The 12,208-nt window shown below is 40.4% G+C and overlaps 1 long non-coding RNA gene across 3 annotated transcripts in view; it reads left to right on the top strand.

Moving 5' to 3' along the window:
- Positions 1–12,208, top strand: part of LOC139751276 (uncharacterized) — a 38,749-nt gene that overhangs the window by 6,348 nt on the left and 20,193 nt on the right. For all 3 annotated transcript variants that reach the window (XR_011713322.1, XR_011713320.1, XR_011713321.1), the window contains exon 2: positions 1,690–1,856. This is a non-coding gene — a long non-coding RNA (uncharacterized lncRNA). The remainder of the gene's footprint in view (positions 1–1,689; positions 1,857–12,208) is intronic.

Here is a 12,208-nt window from a genome sequence, read left to right as displayed (position 1 = left end):
ATCATGAATTACGACTTCGTAATAGAATATTGTACCAAAATCACGATTTACGGCTCCATAACTAAAATCATAGTGAGAAATTTGTGGAAATGCCAACACGTACACGGAAGAAGTAATAAACAGTCTTGAGCGCTTTGTAAGTTATATGGGACATTTGGCAAAAATGGCTAGTCGCAGAAGGCAGGGGAACACGGCGGAGGAATGAGAAACCGCCAGCTGAGAATAGGGAATGCAGTGGCGAGGTAGTACTTTCTTGCGGGAGTATATTACACTAGTATGTGTGTATCTTATTCAGTTTCTCTGAAGGAGGCCTCTATGCAAGCCGAAACGCTAGGATAATATAAAACTTAGAAACTCTCACTTGTGTTTACCACGATTTACACATTTTTTCGTGGTGATTGGGCATATATCTTCATGATAAGGCAAGCAAGTATATGTACATATGTATATATGTGAATGCATATGTTGATGTGTGTGTGAGTGGATGGGCCATTCTTCAGTTTCCTGGCCTCGCTGACGCAGGAAATAGCCATCAGGCATAATAAAATGAAATAAAATAAAATATATATATATTTTTTTTTTTTTTTTTTTTTTTTACTTTGTCGCTGTCTCCCGCGTTTGCGAGGTAGCGCAAGGAAACAGACGAAAGAAATGGCCCAACCCCCCCCCCCCATACACATGTACATACACACGTCCACACACGCAAATATACATATATGTTTTGTACACTGTTGTCAGTTACGGTTCAGCAGATTTTTCAATCTCATATTTAAGAAAACAAACTCAAGTTAATGACCATACATCATCTCATCAGTTAGTGTCTGATGGCGGATTTTTAGCTATGAAATGGTAGATAATAGCCTGATATAAACAACTAATTTATTCCTACATCATGATATTTCGACGTGGATTCTGTCGTCAGGGGTGCTTTTGTACAGCCGTACCATTCCCTCCCGGACACATTATTTGGATCTTTTTTTACCACTGAATTTACATATTTTCAGCCCAAACCTCTCATTCAACCTTTTTCTAATTCAATGTTCAAAATTTACTTGTTTAAGCACAGTCTTTTACTTGAAGTGCTTAACGTACCATTCTTTAAATAAGGAATCTATCACTGCACATATGTTGTACTGTTGTCTTAAGTGCTATTTTAAGTACTATTTTACGTCCATCACAAATATTATCATTGAGCCTAGATTCCAGAATCACCATACAGTTCCATGATGGAATCGTTGTTCACGGCTTTAGATTACCCATTTTTTCGATAATATCTCACTCACACATTTCACCAAATTCCCTCCAGATACGACTTCGTAATAGAATTGTACCAATAATCACGATTTACGCCCATTACCAATCATGTCAGAATATTCAGGAATGCCAAACACTTACCGCAGTATAATCAACATCTTGAGCTTTGTCCAATTATTGGACCATTCTGGCTAATAATGCTAGTCGCAGAAGCGGAACGGCGAGGATTGAGAACCCAGCTTAGTTACTCGAATGCACTTGGCGAAATACTTCTTGCGGGAGTCATATTACTCAGTATCATGTATCTCAGTCCTGCAAGGATGGCACCCATGCAAAAAAATATATATATATATATATATATATATATATATATATATATATATATATCCATTATTCTGTGAATTAGGTGAAAATACTTGTTCGTACATTTTCCAGGTACCATCGTGGAAAATCCTGATATTTTTAACGATGGAGTGGGACACAGGCACTACTGACATAATTTACGCTGCTGGAACTTGGCCTGATGATGAAGACCTGACCTGATCACTCACTACACCATGGTGTCGGCGATATGAGTACTCCCCTTTGGTAAAGTCGGCAGGGTAAGCTGTAGCAGTGTAATGTTTGCCAGTGTCGCCTTGGTGTTTTAGATTATTTGGCAACTCATGGTAGTTTAAGCTGTGGCGTGTACTTGATGACCCCAGGGCCCAACCTTCTAGAAACATTACCCAGCCTGTTGTTATTACTGTCGACAAGGTATCGCATGTAAACCTTGCTTTGTTATTACTAGTCAGCTATTGTTCCTCTTGTTATATTTTGTGTTAACTGAGACAGCACGGCCAGCTGAGGCCCTTCAAGGCTATCATTGTTATATATATATATATATATATATATATATATATATATATATATATATATATATATATATATATATTCTCGCCTGTCATATTTCTCTTAATTCGCTCTCACTATTCATCATAAAGTAGTAAATTTCTATGTAACGTACACCCCTCTATTGTATCTGTTCAGATTACCTGCGCAAATTAATTAAAGTATTGCAGCATATTGGTTACTGGAAAACTTTGCAATCGACTTGCACTGTACATCCCTTACTTCCCGTAATTTATGAAATCGATCAATCTTATTCTCTAATCAGAGTGGAACGTGATACATTGGGCACATGTGACGTCATACTTTATCACTGTACCTGTTTGCACGGGAAAGTTGTGAAAGAGGGTCAAGCCAGTCCTTTGGTCAGACTTACCAAATCCCATTCACCGAATCGCCTAATTTGAGACCATGATCTAACTACCACATCTGCTTTTCTATTATCAGAAGGGCGGCTACAGTAACACGTCCCACCCCACATACTATTTACATGTAGCTAGGGAGCCTCTACATAGTTAGTTACCCATGGAAACAAATGAAAATGCTTGCCAAGGTTTTGCACGTTGGATAGATTGTTCTGACACTTCAGAATTAAGAGATACGAACAAAGAATGGAAGGAACGTGCGACTGTGTGCTCTAGTTGGATCGCTTATGAAAAGAACGTGCGGCTGAGTGCTCTGATTGGATTGTTGACAAAGCCAAGCAAGGGCCTCGCTTTGGTCCTTGACGGCCATTGGGCCCCTGGGTAGTTGCTCCGTTTGACCATAGGTCATGATTCTCGTGTATGTAGAATGTGAACAGCCTGTTGGAACACCTTTATGATTTTGTTTGAATGCTGCTATTCTATGGTTTTTCAAGTAGACAGTATGTCTAAATTTTAGTCTTTTCATATTAGACACTGGCAACAGGTTAGGTACGTTGTCATCTTCCAAGTTCCTTGTGCACATAAATTCCTGCAGCGTGTATAGTGCTAAATGATATTCATAAGGAGGCCCTTCACCCTGTCTTAACGGAATTCCATTTGTTTGGGTTGAGTTTCAATAACCATTAATAATCTCACCGAATTTGTCTATGTCCCCTTGTAAGTTAATGCAATCCTCGTCGCATTTTGCTTCCCTCGTGTCTTACAGATATATTAAAAAAAAAAAAAAAAATGAAATCCACTCTTGGCAAATCATTCTATTTCTAGAAGGCTCCTTAGACATATGTCCATTTTTCCTGTCATTAAGATTCTTTTAGTTGAATGAGCCTCCATTATTCCTGCCCGGTAATCAGGCTTCTTAATCAGCCTCCCATCTGTTGTAGTGTCAAAGTGCCTCTGGCGTACAGGTACAAAAATCCGTAAAACTTTCTTTTTTCTCTAGAGCAGGTCACTCTCATAGAAATGTAAGGGGGGTCTTTACACCTGACTTTTCACCTAAATCTTTGTTTTCACTCGGCTAAATGTTGCTTTGCAGGAAGTCGCCCATTCGCTTTCTGGTTATCTTTATCATCGAGTACCTTACAGACCAGACGATTACAGTTGGTCGCTTCCTGTTCGTTACCTAAGTATGGTACCAAAATTGAGATTTCCGTTCGCAGTAGGAAGGGCCATGATCTTAGGGAATGTCTTTAGAACCGAACCGGTCCCCAGTTTCTCAGTAGAACCTAATTTAAGAGAGGTCTCGGACGCGCGTTGAATGTAGCTCCTTAGTTTGTGATATATTGGTTAGTTTCCAAGTTTAAGCCCCAATGGGTAAAATTGAAAGATAGGTCTGTGAAAGCTCTTAAGCCGGGAAAATCGGGACAGGTACCAATCCTGGTGAAATTCACAAACATTATTGCCCTTAGAGAGAGAGAGAGAGAGAGAGAGAGAGAGAGAGAGAGGAGAGAGAGAGAGAGAGAGAGAGAGAGAGAGAGAGAGAGAGAGAGAGAGAGAGAGAGAGAGAGAGAGAGAGCATGTAAATACATTAAGCGAGAACGTAAGAGATAGCGAATATGGTACAGCTAAGGCTATATATACGTGATGAATTAAAGTTGAGTTAAAAAGAAAAATTTCATCATCTCTCTTTCCCCTGCGATGTAGCTCTTGGAAAAGACAACAAAGGCCACATTCGTTCACACTCGGTCTCTAGCTGTCATGTGTAATGCACCGAAACCAGCTCCCTTTCCACATCCAGGCTCCACAGTTCCAATTCACTATTTCCTGCACGCCTTTCACCCTCCTGTATGTTTAGGCCCCGATCGCTCTAAATCTTTTTCACTCCATCCTTCCACCATTGATTTGGTCTCCCGTTTCTCCTTCCCTCCACCCCTGACACGTATATCCTCTTTGTCAATCTCTCCTCACTCATCCTCTCCATGTGACCAGACCATTTCAACACACCCTCTTCTGCTCAACCACATTATAATTCCACATATCTCTCTTACCCTTTCATTACTTACTCGATCAAATAACCTCACACCACGTATGGTCCTCAAACATATAATTTCCAACACATCTGCCCTCCTCCGCACAACCCTATCTATAGCCCATGCCTTTCAACCATATAACATTGTTGGAGCCACTATTCCTTCAAACATACCCATTTTTGCTCTGCAAGATAACGTTCTCGCCTTCCACACATTCTTTAACGCTCAGAACATTAGCCCCCCCCCCCCCCTCCAGGACAATCTAGTGTCTCCCCTGATGATGTGATTATTACACTTGGGAACTTATGATGTTTCATTTTCCCCATGGACTCATAGGAATATATATATATATATATATATATATATATATATATATATATATATATATATATATATATTTATTTATTTATTTATTTTAAACTATTCGCCATTTCCCGCGTTAGCGAGGTAGCGTTAAGAACAGAGGACTGGGCCTTTGTGGAATATCCTCACCTGGTCCCCCTCTGTTCCTTCTTTTGGAAAATTAAAAAAAAAACAAAAAACGAGAGGGGAGGATTTCCAGCCTCCCGCTCCCTCCCCTTTTAGTCGCCTTCTACGACACGCAGGGAATACGTGGTATTCTAAATCCCCTATCCCCAGGGATATATATATATATATATATATATATATATATATATATATATATATATATATATATATATATATATATATGTATTAGAGATGGATTGAATAGAGCTGAAAAATCATCGGTTAAGTTGTTTTTCTGTCAAACTACCCAAAATGCTATGTCGTGTGACGATATTTAGGTGGTTTGTGCACTTAATGATAAGAATAGCTATCACCATTTCCACACGTGTACTGATGATTGAGCATCTCACCTGTTGAAATTTACTTAGGTCGACACGTGCCTTTACTAGCGACGAATGGCTGACGATGATATTATCCTTTCGTATGTACTTCTTTTTCGGACGTGGGTAACGATATTGAAAGTTTATCAGCGCATAACATAGTGTTGTCATACTCTGGCATGGTGCCAGGTGTGATAGAAACTGTCATGTTTAATCGACCGATATCTTTATTGTCTGACTCAACACAGTTGAAAGGCGGGTTGGCGATAAGAGATAACCTATATGTTGGAAGCGGAAACGAGTGAAAAAGTTCATTCGTGATCAGAAAGCAAAGGTTATTTTGCTGATTAAACGGCACCGGAGGGCCAAGTACTATATTGCAGACTATTTGTCTTTATTGACTCATGGCAATTTTTTCAATTTTTTTTCTAGAGAAAATATATTCATACAAATAGCAATTCTCACGAGCGAAAATACCCATTTCACGTGCGTTAACTTAAAACTATCGGGGTCTTAGGAAGAGCTCCAACCCTTCGCTTCCATGAAGTCTAGGTAGAACAATGTTGGGTTAAAACTTTCCTATCATTTGACCTTATCTAACTCCCAGCCATGGAATCCGGCATATTGGCCCTAGATTTCTTTAATTAGACCTTAGGCAACCTAACGCATCCCCATATCATTGTCAATGGACGAACAGAACAGCCTATCGTGAACTTTTTCTTACCTTACCGTGCTTTCAGTTTGGAATGCACCCTTAAAGCAGCAGAAATCCCATCAAGGGGTCGTGGTATTGCATAGTATTAGTAAATAGGTGGTGGACATTTCCTTATCCAGTACTTCTCTAACACATTTTTTTCTTCCGCCGTCAATACTCTCGTTTCCTTATGAGCGTGCCAAAGTATTTTGACATTTGCCGGTAGACAGCATTGTGTCTACCTTAACAACTCTCTTGAGGTGTTCTAGTAACAGGTTAAGGATTGATTTGGACTCCCTAAGTCCCTCTCAAACACACATTGCTGCCCGATTGTGTTTATATCTTTGCCTTTTTCTTCCTTGTCAAGTCTGGGCAATCTTCCTAACTTATGACCATGGAATTATCCGTGTGTGTATACAGGTATGAACGTAATACTTCTTTCGAGTCATTAACATTGATCATATTGAGCAAGAGGCCGAAGACTTAGCCTTACAGACACCACTGGTAACTAGCAAAGGTTAAGTCACATGCTATACATTGAGTTGAACTTTGATGGTTAGGTAATTGATTGACTGGCCATAAAGTGTTACAATCAAGGGTCACGCCATAGAATGCTTTGATGCAACAAGTGCGCAACAGGTATCAATTTTAGGATCGGTTCTCTTTGTCATATATATATGTTAATGACATTCATAATGAGCTGCATTTGAACTTTGCAGATAATAACAAGCTGAGAAATAAATCCACAGATGAACATGAGAATCTTCAAACTGACATTGACAAACTGATGTACTAGGTTCATTGGTGGCCCATGAATTTTAATATCAGTAAGTGTAGTTTTATATATTGGTTGTAAAAGCAAGATGGTAAGAAACAGGTTAAATTTTGTTGAGCTGCAAAAGGTAAATGAAAAAGATTTGGCCATAATATTCTATGACGACTTTTAAGCCAAGTCAGCAGTGAAAAGAGTGACAAAATTCTTCAGATACATAGAGAGGGCATTCGAATTTAAGCCTAGGAGTGAACAAAAGTCTTCAGATTCATAGGGAGGGCATTCGAATTTAAACCTAGGAAAATAATCCTCTTTATGGAATTCATTGGTGCGATGCATCCCAGTAAAGAATATTGGGTTAGGTTTTCGACACCTTCCTTGAAAAAAGACAGAGTGGACAAGGTGTAGCATCTAGCTACCAAGATGATTTCCCCACTAAGAAGCAAATACTCCAAGAGTTGACTAAAGTACTTAATATGTTTAGCTTAGAAAAGAGAAGGTTAATAGGTGATATAATTCAAATATTCAAAATTATCATTTGTTTTGAACGTGTTGAATAGGCTACTTAATTCATCTGATTTCAGTCATCGTAATTTTTCGACATGGGAAAATGTTTTACCTCAAATGTGGTTAGACTTTTATTTTTCGTCTGGATTGTTAACATATGGAATGATTTTCTGATTACATCGGTTTGAAACATTGTTATGAATAACATTTAAGAATAATGATAAATGTTTTGCTTTAAGTCTACGATTATGTCTACAGAATTAAGGTAACGTGTATCACTTAATGTTCAAACAAGTTCCTAATGTATGAAAACCATACTATTTACTCTGTAAACATCTTTGCATATCTGCACCTTGTCTGTCTAGATGTACCTCAATCATATGCATATGGAAGTATCCAGCTTTCCATTATCTTAAGCTCTTGCATGTATAGTTAACTGGTAACTATCCTGACCAACCATTTCTGTGATATCTGTACCTCAGCTGTGTATTTTCAGCTGATTGGTGAAATCCAATAAAGGATTATTTATGTAAGGGAGAAAGAATTCTACCTTGAAAAAGAGGAGACAATGTTGGGGACGTGAGAGGAAGTGAGCTTTAGGAAGTAAATTTGTGTGAAGAAACATCAGGAGAGATTGAGTGCAGAATGGTAAAAGGTGAGAACAAATGAAGTAAGGGGAGTGGGTGATGGCATGTGCAAGAGATGCATGTGGCTTGAGAAGCGGGCAGATTAGCAAAGATGGTAAGTGGTGGGATGAAGAAGTAACGTTGCCAGTGAAAGAGGAAAAAAAGAGGCATTTGGGCAGTACTTACAAGGAAGGAGTGCAGATGATTGGGAGATATATAAGAGAAAGCAACAGGAGGTCAAGAGGAAGTTGCAGGGGTTGAAAGAGAACAAATGAAAGTTGAAGTGAGAGAATATCATTAAACTTTAGAGAGGATAAATCAATGTTTTTGAAGGATGTAGATAATGTGCAAAAGACAAGAGAATGAATGGGAACATCAGTGAAGGAGGCAAAAGGGGAAGTGATCACAGGTAGTAAGGAGGAGATGGAATGAGTGTTTTACTTAAGATTGTTAAATGTGTTTGATAATAGTGTGGCAGATGTAAAGTGTTTTGGTCGGGGTGCTGTGTGAAGTGAGACAGTCAAGGTTAGTGGTTTGTTAAAGAGAGAAGGGGTGGTGAAAGCTGTACTGAAAATGAAATCCAGCAAGGCGACGTGAGTGGATACTCTTGCAGTTGACTTTAGTAAGAAAGGGGGTGACTGTGTTGTCGATTCGCTAGTAATGATATTCTCTGTATGTATGGATCATGGTGAAGTGCCGAGGGATTGGTGGAATGCACATATGGTGCCAGTGTGTAAAGGCATTGGGGATAAAGGTGAGTGTTCAAACTACAAAGGCATAAGTTTGTTGAGTATACCTGGAAAATTGTATGGGAGGGTATTGACTGAGAGGGTGAAGGCATGTACGGAGCATCAGATTGGGGAAGAGCAGTGTGGTTTCAAAAGTGGTAGAGGATGTGTGGATCAGGTGTTTGCTTTGAAGAATGTGTGAAAGATAATTAAAAGGAACAGGTGATTCTGTTTGTGGCATGTATGGATCTGCAGAAGGCATATGATAGGGGTGATAGAGGTGCTTTGTGGAAGGTCTTAAAAATGTATGGTGTGGGAGGTAAGCTGCTAGAAGTGAGAAGTCTTTTATCATGAGTGTAAGGCATGTGTATGAGTAGGGAGAGAGGAGAGTAATCATTTCCCAGTGAAGGTCAGTCTGCAGTAAGGGTGTGTTATGTGACCATAGTTGTTAATTTGTTTATGGATGAGGTGGCTAGGGAAGTAAATGCCAGAGGGGATGAGAGGGCCTAGGAAATAAGTCATTTATTGTTCGCCATTGGTGCAGATGATTTGAGTGAGAACCTGCAGAAGTTGGTGACTGAGTTTGGTAGAGTGTGTGTGGAAGGAGAAAATTGGGAGTAAATGTGAATAAAAGCAAGATATTATTAGGTTCAGCAGGGTTGAGTGACAAGTTAGGTGGGATGCAAGTTTAAATGGAGAAGAATTGGAAGAAGATAAGTGTTTTAGATATCTGAGAGTGGACTTGGTGGTGAATGGAACCATGGAAGCAGAAGTGAGTCATAGGGTGAGGGAGAGGGCAAAGCTTCTTTGAGTGATGAAGAATGCATGGAAAGAGAAACATTATCTAAGAGAGCAAAAATGGGTTTGTTTGAAGGAATAGTTCCAACAATATTATATGGTTGCAAAGCAATGGCTATAGATAGGGTTGTGCGGAGGAGGGTGGATGTGTTGGAAATTAAATGCTTGAGGACAATATATGGTGTGAGGTGGTTTGATTAAGTAATGAAAGGGAAAGAGAGATTTTTTTTTTTTTTTTTTTTTATACTTTGTCGCTGTCTCCCGCGTTTGCGAGGTAGCGCAGGGAAACAGACGAAAGAAATGGCCCAACCCCCCCCCCCCCCATACTCATGTACATACACACGTCCACACACGCAAATATACATACCTACACAGCTTTCCATGGTTTACCCCAGACGCTTCACATGCCCTGATTCAATCCACCGACAGCACGTCAACCCCTGTATACCACATCGCTCCAATTCACTCTATTCCTTGCCCTCCTTTCACCCTCCTGCATGTTCAGGCCCCGATCACACAAAATCTTTTTCACTCCATCTTTCCACCTCCAATTTGGTCTCCCCCTTCTCCTCGTTCCCTCCACCTCCGACACATATATCCTCTTGGTCAATCTTTCCTCACTCATTCTCTCCATGTGCCCAAACCACTTCAAAACACCCTCTTCTGCTCTCCCAACCACGCTCTTTTTATTTCCACACATCTCTCTTACCCTTACGTTACTTACTCGATCAAACCACCTCACACCACACATTGTCCTCAAACATCTCATTTCCAGCACATCCATCCTCCTGCGCACATCTCTATCCATAGCCCACGCCTCGCAACCATACAACATTGTTGGAACCACTATTCCTTCAAACATACCCATTTTTGCTTTCCGAGATAATGTTCTCGACTTCCACACATTTTTCAAGGCTCCCAAAATTTTCGCCCCCTCCCCCACCCTATGATCCACTTCCGCTTCCATGGTTCCATCCGCTGACAGATCCACTCCCAGATATCTAAAACACTTCACTTCCTCCAGTTTTTCTCCATTCAAACTCACCTCCCAATTGACTTGACCCTCACCCCTACTGTACCTAATAACCTTGCTCTTATTCACATTTACTCTTAACTTTCTTCTTCCACACACTTTACCAAACTCAGTCACCAGCTTCTGCAGTTTCTCACATGAATCAGCCACCAGCGCTGTATCATCAGCGAACAACAACTGACTCACTTCCCAAGCTCTCTCATCCCCAACAGACTTCATACTTGCCCCTCTTTCCAGGACTCTTGCATTTACCTCCCTAACAACCCCATCCATAAACAAATTAAACAACCATGGAGACATCACACACCCCTGCCGCAAACCTACATTCACTGAGAACCAATCACTTTCCTCTCTTCCTACACGTACACATGCCTTACATCCTCGATAAAAACTTTTCACTGCTTCTAACAACTTGCCTCCCACACCATATATTCTTAATACCTTCCACAGAGCATCTCTATCAACTCTATCATATGCCTTCTCCAGATCCATAAATGCTACATACAAATCCATTTGCTTTTCTAAGTATTTCTCACATACATTCTTCAAAGCAAACACCTGATCCACACATCCTCTACCACTTCTGAAACCGCACTGCTCTTCCCCAATCTGATGCTCTGTACATGCCTTCACCCTCTCAATCAATACCCTCCCATATAATTTACCAGGAATACTCAACAAACTTATACCTCTGTAATTTGAGCACTCACTCTTATCCCCTTTGCCTTTGTACAATGGCACTATGCACGCATTCCGCCAATCCTCAGGCACCTCACCATGAGTCATACATACATTAAATAACCTTACCAACCAGTCAACAATACAGTCACCCCCTTTTTTAATAAATTCCACTGCAATACCATCCAAACCTGCTGCCTTGCCGGCTTTCATCTTCCGCAAAGCTTTTACTACCTCTTCTCTGTTTACCAAATCATTTTCCCTAACCCTCTCACTTTGCACACCACCTCGACCAAAACACCCTATATCTGCCACTCTGTCATCAGACACATTCAACAAACCTTCAAAATACTCATTCCATCTCCTTCTCACATCACCGCTACTTGTTATCACCTCCCCATTTACGCCCTTCACTGAAGTTCCCATTTGCTCCCTTGTCTTACGCACCCTATTTACCTCCTTCCAGAACATCTTTTTATTCTCCCTAAAATTTACTGATAGTCTCTCACCCCAACTCTCATTTGCCCTTTTTTTCACCTCTTGCACCTTTCTCTTGACCTCCTGTCTCTTTCTTTTATACTTCTCCCACTCAATTGCATTTTTTCCCTGCAAAAATCGTCCAAATGCCTCTCTCTTCTCTTTCACTAATACTCTTACTTCTTCATCCCACCACTCACTACCCTTTCTAAACAGCCCACCTCCCACTCTTCTCATGCCACAAGCATCTTTTGCGCAATCCATCACTGATTCCCTAAATACATCCCATTCCTCCCCCACTCCCCTTACTTCCATTGTTCTCACCTTTTTCCATTCTGTACACAGTCTCTCCTGGTACTTCCCCACACAGGTCTCCTTCCCAAGCTCACTTACTCTCACCACCTTCTTCACCCCAACATTCACTCCTCTTTTCTGAAAACCCATACTAATCTTCACCTTAGCCTCCACAAGATAATGATCAGACATCCCTCCAGTTGCACCTCTCAGCACATT

This window comes from Panulirus ornatus, chromosome 11 (genome assembly GCF_036320965.1).
Source record: "Panulirus ornatus isolate Po-2019 chromosome 11, ASM3632096v1, whole genome shotgun sequence".
Taxonomy (NCBI): Eukaryota; Metazoa; Arthropoda; class Malacostraca; order Decapoda; family Palinuridae; genus Panulirus; species Panulirus ornatus.
Note: the sequence above shows the minus strand (reverse complement) of the source record. Positions and strands in the feature narration are given on the sequence as shown.